Source organism: Meles meles, chromosome Y, assembly GCF_922984935.1.
Source record: "Meles meles chromosome Y, mMelMel3.1 paternal haplotype, whole genome shotgun sequence".
Classification (NCBI taxonomy): domain Eukaryota; kingdom Metazoa; phylum Chordata; class Mammalia; order Carnivora; family Mustelidae; genus Meles; species Meles meles.
The window spans coordinates 3463938-3483328 of record NC_060088.1 but is presented as its reverse complement, the minus strand read 5'-3'; the positions used below and the strand labels follow the sequence as shown (position 1 = coordinate 3483328).

Sequence of the window (19391 nt, the reverse complement as noted above, 5' to 3'; positions counted from 1 at the left end):
ATAATATAATTTCCATTGCATAGCAAAAGGTCAAGGATGTAATTATAATAATAGATTCCTTTTTATTTCTTTTTGTTATGTTTAAATGTCAGTTGTGAGCACCATTTTTATTTTGTCTTATAATGCATGACTTTCCCATTGTTTGAGTCACATAAAGATCTATTTTTATATTACAAATTTTGTGAAACATTCCCACAGAAAATAATTTATAAAACACGTGGTTTATGGTTATCTTTCCTCTCCGAGTGAATGTTCAACTAGCTTTCCTTCATTTCTACTCCCATGCAACTGTCTCCTTACTCTTTGTTTCAATTTATTCCTGCCTATTCTCGAATGTTTTTATAAAATCAGAAAATGCCCTTCAAGTTCCTTTCAGTCTCTATCTGCCTAACAAGTGTTTACGTTCCATGTTTATTTCATTTTCTGCTTAGAGATACATTTTTTTCTATTCTCAGTTCAAGTTATAATGCAAATGTCTGCATTCTGAGGATAAGACATGCATAAAGAAAAGACATTTATACCTTCTTGCAGAAGGGTTATTGTTTATGTGAATGTATTACTTTCCTATAGGACAGTCTCACACACACACACACACACACACACACACACACACATATACATAATATAATATGTGTGTATATGTTTATGTGTGATCATATATACACACAATGGCATCAGCTTCTAAAAAAATGAAAACTCCATCAAAATTATATCTGCTTAATATATTAATACATGTTCTTTTCCTGCATGGAACACAAATCCTCTGCCCCCAGGATCCAGCCATCTACAGGGTCTAAAAATCACTTGAAGCTATTTTTGCTCCTCTAAAGAATTTCACATTTCCTTTTTGCCAACTTTTCCTGAATTTGCCTGCCTTTTGTACCTCAGACCTGCAGGCAGCCCTCTGGTAGCCTTCCCTTATCCCTCTGATTCCTTGCCTGATCCTAACGGTTCCAACTTTATCCAATATATTTAAATACTGACTTTTTAAGTTTCATCTTAGAGACACTCTCTGAAAGCTCAAAAACATTTTCTCGATTAGTTGTGCTTAAAAGTCAGCTTCACCCTCTCCCAACAATTGTTTCTGCTTTGCCACGATTCCTGCCCGACCGACCTCTTTATAAACTGCAGAAGCATTGCTTACTGATCTCATTCTCTATGTACAATAATGCCATCCTCTCTGATATGTTTTCCATCGGGGCATGTACAAACACTGTAAAAATGTTTGAGTTGTCTAATACATCCAAGGCATGCCATAATGCCTGAGGCCATTTTCGAACAGTCGATGAAAAGAAGTAAAGTAGATACATAGATGTCTCATTGTCTACACAGTGGTTCTCAACGAGGGGAGTTTTTCAGCATCTGGATACATTTGCGGTTGCCACGGCTGTGTGGAAGAATGGATTGTACTCACATCTAGAGGGTAGAGGCCGGGGACTCTGCTAAACACCCTTTAATGCCCAGGACATCCCCCAATGACAAAGAACTAATCTATCTCCAAGTGTTACCAGTGGTAATCTTGATGATCGTTGGTCTAGGATTAGGTTGATAAGTGCAAACCATGTCTTGGAACTGCCTTTTCTGTGCACGGTTGATACCTGATTTTTTAACAAAAAAGATCATGGGGGAGAATAAAGCCTTGGTTGCTTGGAAGTCATGAGTGATATTTTGCCTGTGTGCTCTATGCAATCTGTGTTTGGAGCAGAGAGAGCTGTATCAGGTGAGATACCTCCCAGAAGGGTCCATGTGAACGAAAACATGGCACCCACTCACTTCCCTGGGAACTCATGTTTCCCACCCAACCCAAGTCCCGTGCCCCCAAAGTGTTATATTCTGTGTGCTTTTGAATCTTAATGCCGATTACCTACTTTTCCTTTGCAAAATTCCCTTCCGGATACTGATGGCTCCGGGCTGACCAACCAGGAAGACAGGCAGCCTATTTTCTTCGGCTGGACACTTGCACAAAATGCATCATACGTCACTTCTCCTTTCCGAAGCATATGCCATTTTATTTTATTCTGGGAGTTGAAATCACTGCTTAAGTGTCGTTCCCGGTGAGTTTCACGATCGGTGCTTCCTCGGAGTGGTTTCTCGTAAGGAGGCTTGCCGACCTCCGCCATCCGTCTTGCCGCCACTGCGTCTAGTGTTTCTCTAAACTGTTTATGGCTACACTTGTCTCCTCCCACCATTGCTGCACTTTCTACAGGTTCTGCTTCCTCCCTCTTCTTGGCTTTTTGGTACTATGACTATTGCATTTTGGACAGTTGAGACAAGATGCCTGGTAGTCCTTGGAATACGCTTTCATCCTTGTCCACTATTATTACTGTTACTTTTTGTTTCCTTTTCATAAATGTTCTTCCCAAAGGCTTCCATCTGCTTTGCTTCTCGTGTTGTCCTCCACAACAATTTCGTGATGAAGGTATTATTATTACCCCCGTGTTTTATGCGATCAAAGAAGGGTTTCGTAACCTGCCAGGATTTCCAAGCAGATAATCAACAAAACTGGGGATCTGAACTCTAACCTCTGAGTCCATACTGATTGTTCTTCCCATGGTACTTACTGTTATTCTGTGAGAATGCTCAATAAAGCTTTAATGGTGTTTCTCCTCTGCCTGGTTTTTTCTTTCAGACCAGAGGAGTTTCCAAGGCTGGGGTGAGCCCCTGGTATAGGAGGTATCTTCCTGACTGGTGTGAAATCCTCGGCTTTATTCACTTGTGTCTCGAAGGGAACGGATTATGAAGAACAGCTTAGGGTCCCAGTGAGTGGTTCTGGGGATTGGCGGGGACAAGGGCACCAGGAGAAGACCCCTGCAGAATGAAAATATAAAGCAGCTTCCCTGCTCCTCGGTGAATATACACTTGTCTCAAGGGTTTCAGACCGCGACTCTCAGTGAGTTCTGCCCTTGTTAGGGAAGACATTGCCTGCGTTGGACTGACGGCGACTCTTTGTATCATAACAAAACCAAAATTTCATCTAGGCTTCCCTTGTTCTCTCAAGATGGAGGTTGGCATGGCAGGTGGGGGTGCCCCCAAAGAGGAGACGTCTTCATTGAACCTCTCGGTCACCTCCATCTCATAGAGAAGATATGCAATCAGCCCTTTGTAACCGTGAAGGTCAGACATGGTGCCCATATTTGCATTTTCCTCTCAAGTCTTCCTGGCCTTTGTCAGTCCCAGTAGACATTGTTTGGGGATCCCTAGTTAGGCATACAGTGATGAGACAGTTCTACCCCTAAACCATGATGCCCCCTCCCAGTGTGTTTGCTCTTCATACTTCTTCAGGGTGGGAAGGAACCCAGATTTAGCAAGGAGTGGTCACTCGATACGTTTAAATGATCTCTTTAACTTGGGAGGAGAATTCAGCTGCCAGTGGGTTCAGAGACTCTCACACTCCATGGAAATCTATTTATGAGCATTTTCAGTCATTATTTCTCCAAGTCCCAAACTTTGCATCTTCAGCTTCATGTATGGGATCAGTACTGCCTGCTTTTCCCTGAATTTGTCTCCAGTGGCTGCTGGAACAAAGAACCCCACACTCCATGGCTTAAAACAAAGCAAATGTATCTTCTCATTCTCCTGTAGGTCAGAAATCTCTATGTCTAGGATGGTTTCTCCACCCAAGTCTTACACAGCCGAAATCAGTGTACGGGGCAGACTCTCTTCCTTCCTCGAGATACTAGGGATGAATCCACTCCCAGCAACATTTGCTTTGTTGGCTGAATTCCATGTCATGTGGTTAAGGTTCCCATTTCCTTGGTGCTCTTGGCTCTGGGTTGTCCTCAGCTTCCCGAGGACCTTAGCACTGCTATCTCCTGTCCCCTTCCTCTGTCTTCAAAACCACAATGGCAGCTTCAACTCCTTTCAGTTATCCTCATTTCCCTTCTGCCTTGTTGTTCCTTTTCTACTTTCTGTGGCATCCCTCTGATTGTCTTGTCACCCTCTTTTGCTTTTAAGGGTCATGGGACTTCATTGGACCCCCTTGGACATTCCAGGATGATCTGCTCATCTTCAGGTCTGCTGGCTAGTACCTTTGATTACCTTCACAAACTCCTTTCCCAAGAAACGTGGATTCACAGTTGATTCAGTAACCAGGGCGAGAAGAGTCTTGGAGGGAGATCTTTAGAATTCTGCTTATGACCTTCCCCAATTTATCAAATGTTGACATTAGTTGAAGTCTCTTTGACAACTGGCTTAGACTAGGCTAGATTCAACGCAACCAGTAGGCTTCCACAGTAGAGAGAAAAGCCAAATTGAGGAAGAGATGTCATTAATTCCTTACCTTGCCACCATCTTAAGGTGGTACCATGTGTAGTCGGGGACAATTGAGTTTGCTGGTATGGCTGGCCACCATGTAAATTATTTGTGCTTTTTTATTGAATCAACTCAGAACACCAATATCCTTCCATCCCTTAAGTCATCCACTTAGCATTTCCTTTTTCTCAAAATTCCACACCCTGAAATCGATGGACTCTTGCAATATGGCAATTCCTATTCTAATATTTCTACTTAAGGTGTGATTTTTATATCCTCTTAAAAGGGACTTAATACGATGAACCCCCTTGAATTCCCGTCTTGTTTCCTCTGTTCCTGTGAATCATCACAGGTTAATTTTCTTTTCCTCTTCATCGGTTTCTTGTAGTGACTCAAAAGATATGGATACATTTTCATCCATCAGCCACTTGGCAATCTTTGCATTTTTAATGAGCTTTCAATCACATCAAAGAACAAGGGAAGACCTTGGGAGATCGTCCTGTGCTTTGGAAGTCTTAATGTTCTTAGCAAGAAAGTTACAAAGACTTTGGTCCTAATGCTCTCTTCTGAATATTCTAAACTGTTCATATTTAGTGTTTGCTCACTGAAATTCAGAGTCATCACTCCCATCGTTTTCTATACGTATCCTTACCTATTTTACTCAAAGTGATTTTGCAACCTACAAGAATTAAATTTCAAGTGGTATCACTGTGTTATGTATTTCTTTTAATATATTGAAATTAATGTGACTCTTTTTCGCACATTATCTTCACAAAGATATGATTCTACTATTTCCCCCCATTTATTAAACCATTTTGCCAAAGGTAATTAAATTCTTCTAACACAGCATATCGAAGATGAACTTTAAGGGAGGGTTCTACGCATCTAGTTAACCCTCAAAAATTCTCTATCCATTGCAGCTCAATGAAAAATTAGACAAATTAGATATTGTAATAAAAATGTACTTATAAGATAGAAAAGTGACTTTTAAACCCACTGCTGGTCTAAGAGAGTAGAAGAAATTGAAAATGAAGTTATAGATGATGAAAAAATGTGGCCTTATTTCCATAAATGACTATTAGAAATGAGGGTTGGTTCTTTCTAAATGAAATGCAGCTCTTAGTAAAAGACATGTATGAGAAAGAACCTATTTGGGCGGATTCCTGACTCTGCAGCGCCTGATCTCAGCAGCCTTCCAGATGGTGGAGCTCAGGTAAGAAAAGTGATGAGACAACAGTTTGGATTTTTCTGCGTGTGGCTGCCTATTCTCAAGTGAGTTTGAGTTTTCATGAGTGTTTCAAGACTCTCTTACCAGGGCCGGAAATACAGATTTCCAGAGAAGACTTAGGAAAGTCAACATCGAAGCAGAAAGACCCGCCAGGTGCTTAAAAATAGAGAGCTCATTGGTACTTCATGTCCCGTATGGTTAGTGTTGCTAAGTAAACCAAATTATTTTAGGTGTTTCTTCCTGGCCTTCCCCCCCCCCCCTTCTTGTGTTATTTTAATTTTGGGACATCACTGAAAACTGAGAGCACCACAGGGGATCTTTACCTCTTACATCACTATGATTGAAGATCATAATTAGAAAAATGCAGGAGAAGGGAAGAACTTCATAATCCCTGCATGCTGTTATGAGACAGGAATGTGGAAAGAGATCAACCATACAGTAATTAGGCACAGGAGGGGAAAGGTTATTAAACAAGTAAATTATTTTGATTGTAGAGCACAAAAGATATCAGGGAATGGATGGTCTATAAACACAGTAATTCTGCCAGATTGCTGGATGGAATATGGATATCCTGACCTCCTTGTAGCTCAGACAGCACCCTGATCCCGATCCCAGACCAGCCTACTGGGAGCGACAGAATGTGTGTCTGTGTGTGTGTGCACCCCATCCAAGTGGTCAGATTTTTTTTGCACAATATACCTCTTTAAAGTATTTTGGCACACCCCGATTTCAATATTTACGTATTTACATGAACTATTTCTACACTCTCCTTTTCTCTGTGTGCAGTGGCTTCCAAATTTCTATCCAATTCTGCAAATCCCAGAGCTGCATGATTCTTGCCTTTCTTTCTCCTTCCATATCTGTGTTCCAGTAAATCCGGAAGGACCCGTCTTCTGTCTGTGCATTTCCCACTTGCCTCTGTGGCCAAACCTTCACTATGCCTCTGTCCGCATCCGTTGCTCTCTGCATCCGTGGGCTGAAGAACACGAAACCAAGCCTTACCATTCATGTTGTGAAAAACTTGTGGTCGTGCAATAGAATTTTCTGGGAAGGAGTTCCGAGGTTTGGAAGCATCCCATCGGTTAGAAATAATTAAGGGCATAAGAGACAGTCTTTAGCAAAGGATTTGAGAGGCACTCATCAGTACCGCTCTACCTACGTATTTTCACATCAATCCTGATTCCAGGAGACAGAACATGCATTGACAAATGTTCTCTTTGTGTTGACCTTGGACCTGTTTCTGTTAGTAGAAATCCTGGGAACACGTGAGGGATGTCCTTGGCTAAACATGTAGCCATTTATTATGGTTGCGTGTTGTAAACATACGACTGAATGACTAGGCAAGTATATACACGTGTATGTGTGTCTACTTATGTCTCTATGTATCTCTGACCCTTCGATGCCAACTTCTGCCATATGAAACTTGACCTTGGACTCTTGACCTTTGATCAGAGCATGGATGCTAAACTTGAGCCAGCAGGCACATCTGAAGCCTGAACCTGACACCAACCCTAACCAGCAGATGAAAACTTGGAACACAGTCCTCGTGTTTGAGCCCTTGATTTTTTTTTTTTTAAAGATTTATTTATTTGTCACAGAGAGCACAAGCAGAGGTGGGAGAAGAAGGAGAATCAGGCTCCCTGCTGAGCAAGGAGCCTGACATGGGGCTCTATCCCAGCGCCCTGAGATCCTAACCCAAGCTGAAGGTAGATGATTAACCATCTGAGCCCCCCAGGTGACCCTGCCTCATTGATTCTTCTCCATCGAGTCCACCCACGATCTCAGACAGTCAAGGTGAACCTGAACCCAAACTCAAACCAAAACGCCGTCGGGAAGCTAGGATTGAAACCCAACTGAACCAAATCTGAGCATGACTCCAAAGCTGAGCCCAAACCAAAACCCAAACCAAACACCCATCTTTACCCTTCACCCTTGACCTTTGATCATAACCCCTATTAACCACAGACTCAAACTCTAAACCAAGACCTTAAAGATAGCCTCTGACCCATGGTCTTTGATCTTAGCCCTGACCTTTGACCTCTGCCCTAACAACATGGATACGACCCCTTGACCCTCACATTGACCTTCAGCCCTAACTCAATATCCAATCAGAAATCTACTGGAACTTGAATCCATACTCAAACCCTTTCACCCCTTGGCTCTTAATCATGAACCCTCAACCTGGACAGGAATCCAAATCTGGAGTCAAAACGTGTTCCTCACCTGAATCATAACCCAAACCCACCCTTAAACCTAAACCCTACCCAACACAGCCCAGCTCCGAACAGAAACCCCACACCTGTCTCCAAGGCCAACATGGGTAAATGAGGGTCTCAGTCCTGGACGGCAGTTGTGGGATTTGCAGCCCTGCAGCCCTACGTACAACCACAGAGGTGGGCAAACTCGCACATGTCATTTTGGAGAAAGGTTTAGCCCCTTGAGAACCAGGTGTGGAAGGTTCTTATTGACTTCTGTCTGTATAGACCACAAGGGGACATGCATGTGGCTTGACCTGTGGTATTGCCAATTACATCACAGTGAGATTCCAAGATCATAGTGGGGTTCTGAGTCCCTGAAAACCCACTTACTCAACAAATACTTATGGGGTGACACCAGGGACCAGCTAACCACCTGGAGACAGCCATGAACCCTAGACACCCAGAGGCCTGGACACATGGCATGGACATTCTTGTAGTGCCTTGGAGGTAACTCAGACTCAGATCCAAGTTTCACTCCATGTGGAAGTCCTAACTCCTCCCCACCTGTTTCTGCAAGGTTTCAACGGGACACACATGAAGACTTTGGTTAACATGGCTATTTCTGGAGCCAACTTCCTCGACTTTTCATTTATGCATAATGCAGTTTCTCCTTTGGTCACCAACATGGGACACTTACTACTTCTCCATTCATACAAACACTCACTTCACTTTGTGAATCATGGTGTGCGTACCTGTGTGTATAGTATAGTGTGGTTCTTATGCAGTTTAACTTATGATTTGAGGAGGACCTGGGAGCATTTTATCAAAAGAATAGAAAGATAAGCTTTCTAAATCAAACATACCCTAGCCGTTGCGATAGATATTTCTCAAGCATCTGAAAATTGGGAATTTTCTACTACTAGATGTCTCAATCGTAACTCACCAAACCCAGTGATCTGCTAGAGTAGAGTAGATCTTCTTCGGTTGGGGTTTACCCTCTGCCATCCACGATTTAAGGAAGAATGCTATGAAAGTCCGTTTTCTCCCTGAGATGATGAGTTTTGCTTCTTTGTGGAAAAATCATAATAAATGTATTTGTGTTAAGATAGGTCTGCATACAATGGGGAGCCCCCGTTGACGCTGTATCATTTCTCCTAGCTATGCTTGCAATATGGGTAATTCCTCTCCACCAATTCCTGTAGTCATCAAATAGGTCAGAATCCCCAGGCGGTTACTGCCCAGGACCTTTCTTGCAAAACACATCCCAGGTGTTTGGGTGCATCTGGAAACCGCCGGTAAAATGTATCATAAGTAATAAATTCTCCAGACTTGGCTACTGAGAATGATTGAAGATGAGTTTTAAAAAGCATTTAAATAAAGCTTTTCTACATACTAATTGAGGCTTAATTATTCAGAGCTTTTTGTTTGTTTGTTTTCTCCTAGTTACTGAGAAATGGCATTTGGCATGAGACAGGGAAGAATGAAAAGACATAGCATTTTCTTCATTCCAGATAATTCTTTTCTTGTTTACCTGTAACCACACCATACACATAAACCCATTGGTTTCTTTGGATTAGAAAGTTCAAGGTTGGTGGTTATACTGGTTATTGAACTGGTGGGTTTGATCTGAAACACACAAAAAAGGATTTATTAATAGGGTATATCTCTAGCTATTTTCTACAATTATGGGTGTAGCTTTTTAAGACAATTTCATTCTTTCTTTTCCCTCTCATTATTAGGGAATGCTTCATACATGGGCATGAATAATGAACAAATACATTTCTATATATAGTCTGGCATGAATTTAAGACACAGTGAAGGCTTTGGATCCCTTTTCCCCTCCTAAACTATATCCCATTGGTCCTACCCTAAGGATACTAACCTTTCTCAATCTCATTTATCAATTCCTTCTTTTAGGAAATGTTATTTCTTCAAAATTTTCACTCCTAGCATGGCCCTAATAACTAAGTGTGGTCTGTTTTTTATCTTTTTTTTAAATTGATTGGTATGTACTTCTTTTTTTCCCCCCCCTGGAAACTGGAAATTTACTCTGGGTTGACATTTTGTAAACGGTGCAGCCATGAACACCTAACACAGATCTCTTGTAAAAGCAGAAATGTCTTAACTGATCGATCAATCCACTGTACCATATTTTATGTGTATATTCACATACCCTTGCGAAGGTCACAAACCTTTTACATGGTCTTTTATCCTCCCAGGAATGGTCTATGAGTTTCCATTGGTCTTTATCTCTGCTGGACCAACGATCAAGTACATTTTATGTTGGTTTTTTAAGCTGGTGACTGTAAACATTTATTGCTAAAGATAAACTCTACGTGGAAAATACGCATCTCTTAGGTGTACAATCCCATGAATCTGAAATCTGGGTACGATAGGGTGGTAGAATTTTTTGACAAACAATTTTAACAAGTGGTTTTCTATTTCTCCATATAGATGTATAGTTTTCTTGCATATTTCCATGCATCGCTAAATAGCATCTTTTAAAAAAAAAAAGAACTTTTCAGAAACTGTTGCTGATACATTGAAATTATATTGGTTCTTGTGTATTGATACTCACTGTAGGGACCATACTAAATGTTGTCATTGGTCTGAATAATTTTTAAACTCTGTTGGGTTTCACAGGTCCTAGAGAATATGATTCACTAATACCAAACCAGCTCGTTCCCAGCCTCCTTTTCCCTCTAAATTTTTTGGTTGTTATTCTTGGTTGTTTTTGTTACAGAGCTGGTGAGGGCATCTGGATATATTGTTGATTGGAAATGAGATTGTGTACCTTCATTTCTTGTCTTTAGAAGAACGTCTTCTGTAGTTAGACCATCTGTGTAAGATCTGGAGTGGCTTATTGATAAATGAAATTTCTCGTTAAGGTTAAGACTAAGAAGTGTTAGTGCTAGGTGGCTAGCCCACAGCTCATTCCCATTGACTCCATACGATACCAGATTCAGAAGTTGTATGGAAGAGGGATCACTGGGCTTCCCCCAACGACCCAGAATATAATGAGTCCTACTTATACACAAGTCTGAAGACTTCCTTGCACATTTTATCTAGCTCATGGAACCATAGTTTGTTGGTTCATTTGTCAAGTGTCTTCTTAATATGTGTATCCAAGTTGGTCATTTTGGGTGATAGTTATTTCTGTTCTAGTCTCACAGAATGTTTCTCATGCTTTAGCATTTATCACAATCCCCTAAAGGGCTTGCTGAAATGCAGACTCCAGAGCCCACCCTCCAAAATTTGGATTCAATGACTCCAGGGAACAGGAGAGGGCCAAAGGATTGATATAGCTAACTGGTTTCCACATGATGTGGTCTTTGTGGGGCCACGGACACACTTTGAGTAGTTCTGTGTATGACCCTTTGGATGTCATAAAAATTGTGTGAATTATCATTGTGCTTCTCATTGCTGGCCAATTCCCAATCACTCTTTTTATAAAATCTGTACCTCTATTATATTAGGCTAAAATGAATTTATTTTAGCCAATAATGACAGAGAGAAACTTACCTCATGAGTTTTCTCAAACAATTCCCTAATTATACACACTAGCTTAGGTCAAATCTTATACAGAATACCAATGTCATGTATGGACGCATTTTTAATATGATGTGTAAAGAAGTTCGTCTTAAACAAAAGTTAACACACAGTGACTTATTCACAAATCTTGTACACGTCTTGTTTCAACACGGACAAGCTTGACTCTCTAAGATGAGGCTTTGGCAAATAACACACGTTGAATTTTCCATTCAACAGATTAATTAGTAGCTCTAGTAGGATAAAAATGAGTCCACCTCATGACAGGCTACAGTGACATTTTTTTAAATGATTTTATTTATTTATTTGAGAGAGAGAGAGAGATCACAAGTAGGCAGAGAGGCAGATAGAGAGAGAGGAGGAAGTAGGCTCCCTGCTGAGCAGAGAGCCCCATGTGGGGGCTCGATCCCAGAACCCTGAGATCATGACCTGAACTGAAGGCAGAGGCTTAACCCGCTGAGCCACCCAGGCGCCCCTACAGTGACATTTTTGAAAGGTGATTCGCATCTCCAGATAGTAGGCTCCGTCGAGGCCACATTCCTGACAAGGCAAGGTGCATGATCATGGCTTTCACAAAGCTCAGAGACAGCATTTACAGCTGGAAGTCAACACCGTACATTCTTGTGAAATATGGAATTGCACAACCGATAAGTAACTTTTCAAAATGTTTGCTATTCATGGTCTATCGAACAACAGAATGAACGTAGCAAGCATGGGAATATCCATGCACCCTGATAAATGTAACCATGTCTCCTTTCCTATCAATTAATCCCTGTGCCCTTCCCCAGTCAAATCACCCTGCCACTGGAAAATCGATTTTGGGAAAGGAGATGGGGGGGCCATGTGTTCCTCATGAAGAGAGCTTTTATGGACTCATTCAACATCCCTTTCATGAGAGCATAAAATGGACATCCTATGAGTGTGAGAACATACAGTTCCCAGGGAGAGAAACCCAATGGGAGGGAAAGGGGAGAGTCACAAATATCAGATTGAAAAAAAAAAAAACCAAGATTGTGTGTATGGCTTTGAAAGATAAGACAAGGAACATAATCGTGTTTGTATCACACGACGCCTACAGAATTTGGAGGGATATGAGTTTTAAGCAAGATGGAGCATGGAGACAGTCAACAAACTGTGGGCATTCTGTAGAGTTTAGGATAGGGGTGGGGAGAATAACTGGGAAGCTGTTTCTTTACAGTGGAGACAGGTCTTCCCTCTGGACTTGGGGATGGGTGCGAGAATGAGTAGGCGAGTCTACAATCAATAAGGATAAAATCAGCACAGCCCGACTGCTAGCCAGATGCTGGGGTTTCTCAAAGAGCAGCGATGCCAAAAACATGAACTCAAAATGTGTCAACCATCAAAGCTGGAGACATGCTCATGACATGGATATGGGAAGTGGAAAGGAAGACCAGGTTGGGGGAAATAAAGATGCTTTTCTCCATATCAGGCACACTGAGTTCTCTAGGACAGGAGGATATCCAGGTGGCACAGCTCTGTGATGCTTGGGGACAACTGGAACCCTTGGGATTCCCTAAAGATACAGGCTGCAATTGTCATCAAGACGGAGGATGAGACAGGTCAGCATTGGCTCAAAGACTCACATTGGGAGCACTTGCTTAAAAGGTGTCATTTCATGTGGCAAAAAGTAGTGGAGAATCTCTCTTACCTCTTTTTATGCTCTCCTTGGTACTTTTGATGAAGAGATGGGCAAGAATAATGGTGATTCACCGATACTCTCCATCTGTTAGAAAAACAGATAAAGCAGAAATACTTGTTTTAGGCTGAGTTCCAAACTTAATATATAACGATTTTTTTTTTCCTTGAAGTTTGTTGACCCACACTACATCTCCACATCCAGTTGGCTTTCAGTAATTCCCAGATTTGGTGCAGAAAGTACAACTGATCAGAAGTTGGCTGCAGAAACTTCACAGCAGTCCTCTTGGAGCCTTTTTGTGACTTCCCGAAACCATACTAAGATCTTAAAACACCTTTGTTGTGGAGGGTCTGAGTTCCATCTCAGAAGAAATCCTTCTTTAAATAATATTTTTCTATTTTTCTAATTGCCTCATGGCTGAAATGACACACCTTCAGTGCTATAAACTTAGAACGTTGAAGGGCATCAAGAAGATAAAATAAATATGTGTGTATAAGTGCAATTGTGCCTAGAACATAAATGGGAATTGTTCTTGTAGGTAGATTTTTGGGGGCAAATACCATACAGCACCAGAAACGTATTTTCTCTTCTTGATGATTTTTCTTAATGACATTTTCTTCTCTCTAGCTTACTTTGTTGTAAGAATACCGTATATAATACACATTAACATACAAAATATGTGTCAATCAACTATGTCATCAGTAATGGTTCCAGTCAACAATAGGCTATTAGCAGTTACCTTTCTGGGAAGTCAAGAGTTATACATGGATTTTTAACCGTAGGGGAGGTTGAGGTCAGTGCTGCTGAGCTTGGTGTTGTTCAAGGGTCAAGAATATATATGTATTTATGAATATATATGTATTTATATTTGTAAAAATATATGTATTTATGAAAGGCCCTTCACTGGCCACCATGGGACAATTCCAGCATCCTTAAGAAAAACAGGTATGCTGAATTGAAACATGACAAATCTATAATAAGCCATGTATTCACCAAGATACTCAATATAGTAATTCAGTGGTTATGAAGAATTCTTAAAACTCAGTGGTGAGGAAACAGATAATGAGCCAAAGACCTTAAGAAAGACCTCAGGGGAGAAGATATGTAGATGGCAAATAACTCTATGAAACGGTGCTCCTTGTCATGTGGGATCAGGGAAGTGCAAATTGAGACATGAGGGAGGTACCATTCCACACCTGTTAGAACGGCTCACATGGAGAGCACTGATACCACCAAACGCTGGAGAGGATGTGGAGCGACTGGAACTCTCATTCAGTCACTGCAGGTTGGGAATGCAAAACGGTGCAGCCACATTGGAAGACAGTTCCCCAGTTTCTTACAGAATTAAAGACACTCTTACGATAAGATCCAGCAGTCATGTTCTTTGGTCTTTACTGAGAGAAGCTAAAACTACATCCACACAAAAACCTATCCCATCGATGTTTATAGCAGGTGTATTCAAAATTGTCCGGACTGGAAAGTAACCAAGATACCATCAGAAGGTGAATGGATAAATAAACTGTGGTCCATCCAGACATGGGATGTTATTCAGCACTAAGAAGAAATGAACTGTCAAGGATTGAAAAGACACAGGAACCTTACATGTATATTATTCAATAAAAGAACCTGACCTAAAAAGACTTCATACCGTGTGCTTACAACTTTATGATATTCTGGAAAAGGCAAAACCATGGAGACAGTCAACAGCTCAGTGGTGGCCAGGAGATAGGGGGGAGGGATGAGCAGGTAGAACACAGAGGGATTTTTAGGGCAGCCAAACTCTTCTGTATCATACTGTCCTGGTAGATCTAGGTCATTATCCATTTGTCCTAACCCATAGAATATGCACGACCAAGAGTGATCACTCATGTAAACTGTGGACTCTGAGTGGCTATGATGGACCTCCATGGTCCATCATCACAAAAGCACCAGTCTTGCGGGGGACATTGAAAATTCAGGAACATACACAGATGTACAAGCAGAAGGTACCTGTGAAGTCTCTGCACTTTCCTCTCTATTTTTCTGTGACCCTCAAACTCCTCTAATAAATGAAGTGTATTTGAAAAGGGCAACTCATTGGTCCCATCGCTAGGGTGACATCACTTTTCTCTGAATACCAATAAATGAAAGAATTGTGCTCCCCGCCCCCACCGCCCCACTTTCCCTCTATGTACTGGATTTCAGAATAACTACAAAAGTTGGTGAATTTTTCTGGAATTCCAGATAATAAATACAGAAGGAGTAACAACAGGCAATCCACATTTTGTAGGACCTCAAATGAAGTCATAGCTATAGGTGGTCATCACCAATGGTTTGTAAAGCATCAGTTGGAAAGCTTGGTAGATATTTTTCATAATTAGTGGAATTGGTCCCCACCTGAATCCAATCATCAATCACTATTAAGATAAATAAAAATAAGACAAGGCGGGAGGGCCTCCTGGTGATTTGACGCCTACTAACATGTACAAACACGTCTTCCCACCAAAGTTTACTGATTTTTCTAAGACATCAGTGACATAAAAAGATGCAAAGAAGAATTTTACAACAAAAAAAGATCTTGCTTTTATTTCTGTTTGCTTTTTCTCCTAGACTACATGATTTGCCATTCACTGAAATTGTACAATTTTTTTGTGCGTGTGTGAAATATGTGTGCCTACGTCCTATGCAAAACAGCTAATTAAGAATCTCTAGCACTAGGCCTTAGCCATGAGTATTTTTTAAAAGATGTCCAGATGTTTAGTGTGGACAGGGAGGGTGATGACGTCTTTGGTGTTGCCCACATCTTTGAAACGAATATGTGTTTAACCACAGACATAACCCAAGAATCCAGAAATATTGGTAACTCTCCCATTTCAGTGGGACAGATGAGAGAAGGTACAAAAAGCACTTTGTAAATGATGAAAGCTGTTTTGCATGAAGAGGTTAGCTATTGTTTGAAGGTTCTCTTTAAAGGCCATGGTCAATCAAATAATGTTTTTCTTCATTTGATTTTTTTTCTTTTTGTCCTGAACGTATTTAAAAGTAGAATTTTACTATAAAAAAATAAATGTGTTCAGTAATAGGATCCTTCTTGCAAACTGAACACAATGCCAGGTGTTGGAGTCCCCCTGTTGAAAACTAGCCATGATTCCACATTGAGCAAATTGGACAGAGCGACATCCAAGTTCTCCCTAGGATCCAGAATATTCGTTGGCTTTTAAAATCAACCTTGGATAATGAGAACAAAAGTATTCCGTTTTCCCTCATTTGCTTTGGACTTTACTCAAGGTAGACATGTTCTGGAGGCGCTTATGTGAATATAAGTTAAAAAACAATGTTGAAGTGATGTTAACGTTGTGTCCTTGCTTGGCCAGCTCTGTGGTTGCTTCTAATAAGGCACTTCTAATAAGGCACCAATCCCTTACTGGTGCACCAGTTCCCTTATTTTGGAAGACAAAATCGTCTTCCAAAGGTACCACCTCTTAATAATAAACCTAGAACCTAGGGATTAGGATTTCAACATAGGAATGTTGGGTCCGTTATGAGGGGGACTGGAAGGGAGGTTGGCATTTGTCATTCCATACAGGAATCGTACTTTATTAAGTAGATTCTGCCCAATGTGTAGGTAATCCATTTTATGGACACTAGAATTCAAAGTATTTTCCCCATAGGAACTTGTAATTTCCTAGAGTTTCTGTTTGGGGTGATGGGAATATTTTGGAAATAGGTAATGGTGAAGGTTTCATGTCACTGTGAATACAAGGATTCCTATTGAAATTGCACACTTATAAATGATGAAAACAGAAAAATGTAGACTATACACACACACACACACACACACATATCTTTATAGGATTTTTCTTTTGGTTGTGCTCAATTTAAGGACAGTGTGAGGCAGGATGAGGATATAATACCCACACATTTTTTTTTTTCCTCGAAAACAAACCAAATTCCCTCACAAAGACACAAAATGAACAGAGACTTGCAGGTGCCCGAGGTAAGCTAAATTTGGTCACAGTTTCTGCATATGAAGGCCCCCACCCCCCAAAAAAAGAGAGAGAGAGACATTTGATGTTGAGATTTTTCTATCTGGCAAGAGAAAGCTTTTCCCTTTTCCTTCTGCTTCTTTAGGATATGGGTTTGGTGACAAGAGAGGAGGTTGTGCCTGAAGGTTGCCGGTTCTCTTTTTTTCTTGGGTGGCTAGCAAATTCACTGATGACATTAAGAAACGTTTGTGAAAGCCTGAGACGACCTTGCTCCGTGGAGACTCTGCCCGTTGCATGTAATGACCGCCTACACTCTTGAACCTAGAAAATCACTACCTTGAATCTGCTCAGTTTACTCTTAAAAAGCCGAGCCTGGATGACTCCGTCTGCCAAATGCAAGTAGGAATCCTGTTTGATGTTTACGGTCTACCCCCCGGGTTGTATCACTAGAGATTCCACTTCTATGGTCCGGGGTGGTGTTTATCTGTGTCCATTCTTCCTGAGAATTCAGCGTGGTTCCAGTGAATCCGTCCCCCAGTTCTGGCTTGAAGTACCATGGAGGCTGTGAAAGCATGGTCCTAGCTCACCTGGGGAACAGAGTGCCAGACGCAGAGCTGCCCATAACAAGTGCGCTCAGGAGACAAAGGACACCTGTACCTGGAGATGCTCAGGGACATCTCTTTCTCTCTCAGTGGTTCATTCTCAACATAGCTGAGTTACATAATGAGAGACAGCGTATGGTCATGGGGCAGAAGCATCTGGGAGAAGGAGTGAGCACATTTTCCTTGGAGTCCCTATTTTTAGCACTCTGTGCCCTTGTCTGTCAGGCTTGCAACCTTGAAACTGTTGTGATGGTAATGAAATGAGTCTATGTTATGCGTTAGCCTTTGCAATAATTGTATCTTTCCTTCTATCTGTGTATTCATCCCTTCCTTCCTCCCTCCCTCTCTCCGTCCCTTCATCCATCCATCCCTCTATTTATCTATCTATCTATCGTCTATGTATCTATCCATCCAGCCACCTACCCTCCCTCCCACCCACCCAGTCAGCCACCTACCCAGCCATGCATCCATCCACTGAAACATCCAACCATCCATCCATCCATCCATCCATCCATCCATCCATCCATCCATCCAACCATCCATCCATCCATCCATTCTATCATCAATCCATCTATCCATCCATCCATCTCTGTATCCATCATCCATCCATCCATCCATCCATCCATCCATCCATCCATCCAACCATCCCTCTCTCCTGCCTTCCCCCTCTCCTTCCCTCCATCCATTCTTCTATCTATTATCTATGTATCTATGTATTTATTTGTCATCTATCTTTCTCTCTATCCATCCATCCACCCACGTACCCAGCCACCCATCCATCCATCCACTCAAACATCCACCCCATCCTTCTATCCATCATCTGTCTATCCCTCCCTCCCTCCTTCAGTCTTTGGTCTAGCTATCCCTCTGGACTTCAATGTCTAAAACAGTATGGTAAGAGCTAATATGGTATTAAAGCCCCAGATTTGTGGTAATTTGTTACAGCCATAATAGGGAACTAAAATACTACATCATTTAATTTGTATTGGCTTGCTGTCCGTCTACTGATGTTAGGACATGAGTTTCAGGCGGTTGAAGGTACAGTTTAGCTGCTTCATTACATCTTCACAAGGACAATGAGTGCCTGGAATTTTGTAGGCACCCATGACGATCTGTTGAACGGAGCCGCACTTCACTGAGTTAAATCAATTAACGGCGCGTGTCTATTAAATATTTTATCTCCATTATATCTTCATTATTGTCAGATCCATTCTTTTTCTGCAGTTGACTCCAACTCTAGGTCTGATTGTGCTTTTTGGCCATTGAAAGGTTAATCATATTTGGTGGGTGATGGTCAAAATTCAGGGGACCCAATGTGGTCTCCACATGCCGTCTGTGTAGGGAACACCTGATATGTTCTTAACTCTGGAAATGACCTTATTTAAGCAAAGCTTGGTGCGATAACATCCATTAAGTGGAGAATCCATACAAAATTCGGTGTAATCTTCAAGGACAGAGAGTTACTGGGGCACCTGGCTGGCTCAGTCAGTAGAGCAGGCAATCCTCATCTAGGGGTTGTGAGTTTGAGCCTTACACTGGGTTTAGAGATTACTTAAAAATCTTAAAAAAAAAAAAAAAAAGAGCAGAAAGTTATTCTCTTTTTGAGTTGAATTTACTCATACCTGTTTCGTTATATGATCTGTTTAATATTTTTGTTGGTTATTTTTCAATGAGAAGTCTTCATTTCTGCCTTTTAAGTTTCTCAGGAAAGCCTTCCCTCCATCTTCAGGTGCCAGACCGGGACAGAGTTGTCAAAAATGATGACGGCAATTGAAACAATAAACGCTAGTACAGTATGGGTAGAACAGGATGTCATCACTGCTCACAAATCATAGTGTCTCCTGGTCAGTGAACACAGAATGGCAAAGCTCTCATCCCCAGCCCTCCGTGAAATGGCTTTCAATTTCTACATGAGATTACATTATGTTTCTACCTCTCAAA

The 19391-nt window shown here is 41.4% G+C and overlaps 1 protein-coding gene across 4 annotated transcripts in view; it reads left to right on the top strand.

Annotated features, from left to right (window-relative positions):
• LOC123935903 (neuroligin-4, X-linked) overlaps positions 1-19391 on the top strand; it is a 295963-nt gene that overhangs the window by 252500 nt on the left and 24072 nt on the right. The gene's annotated exons all lie outside the window — the stretch shown is intronic.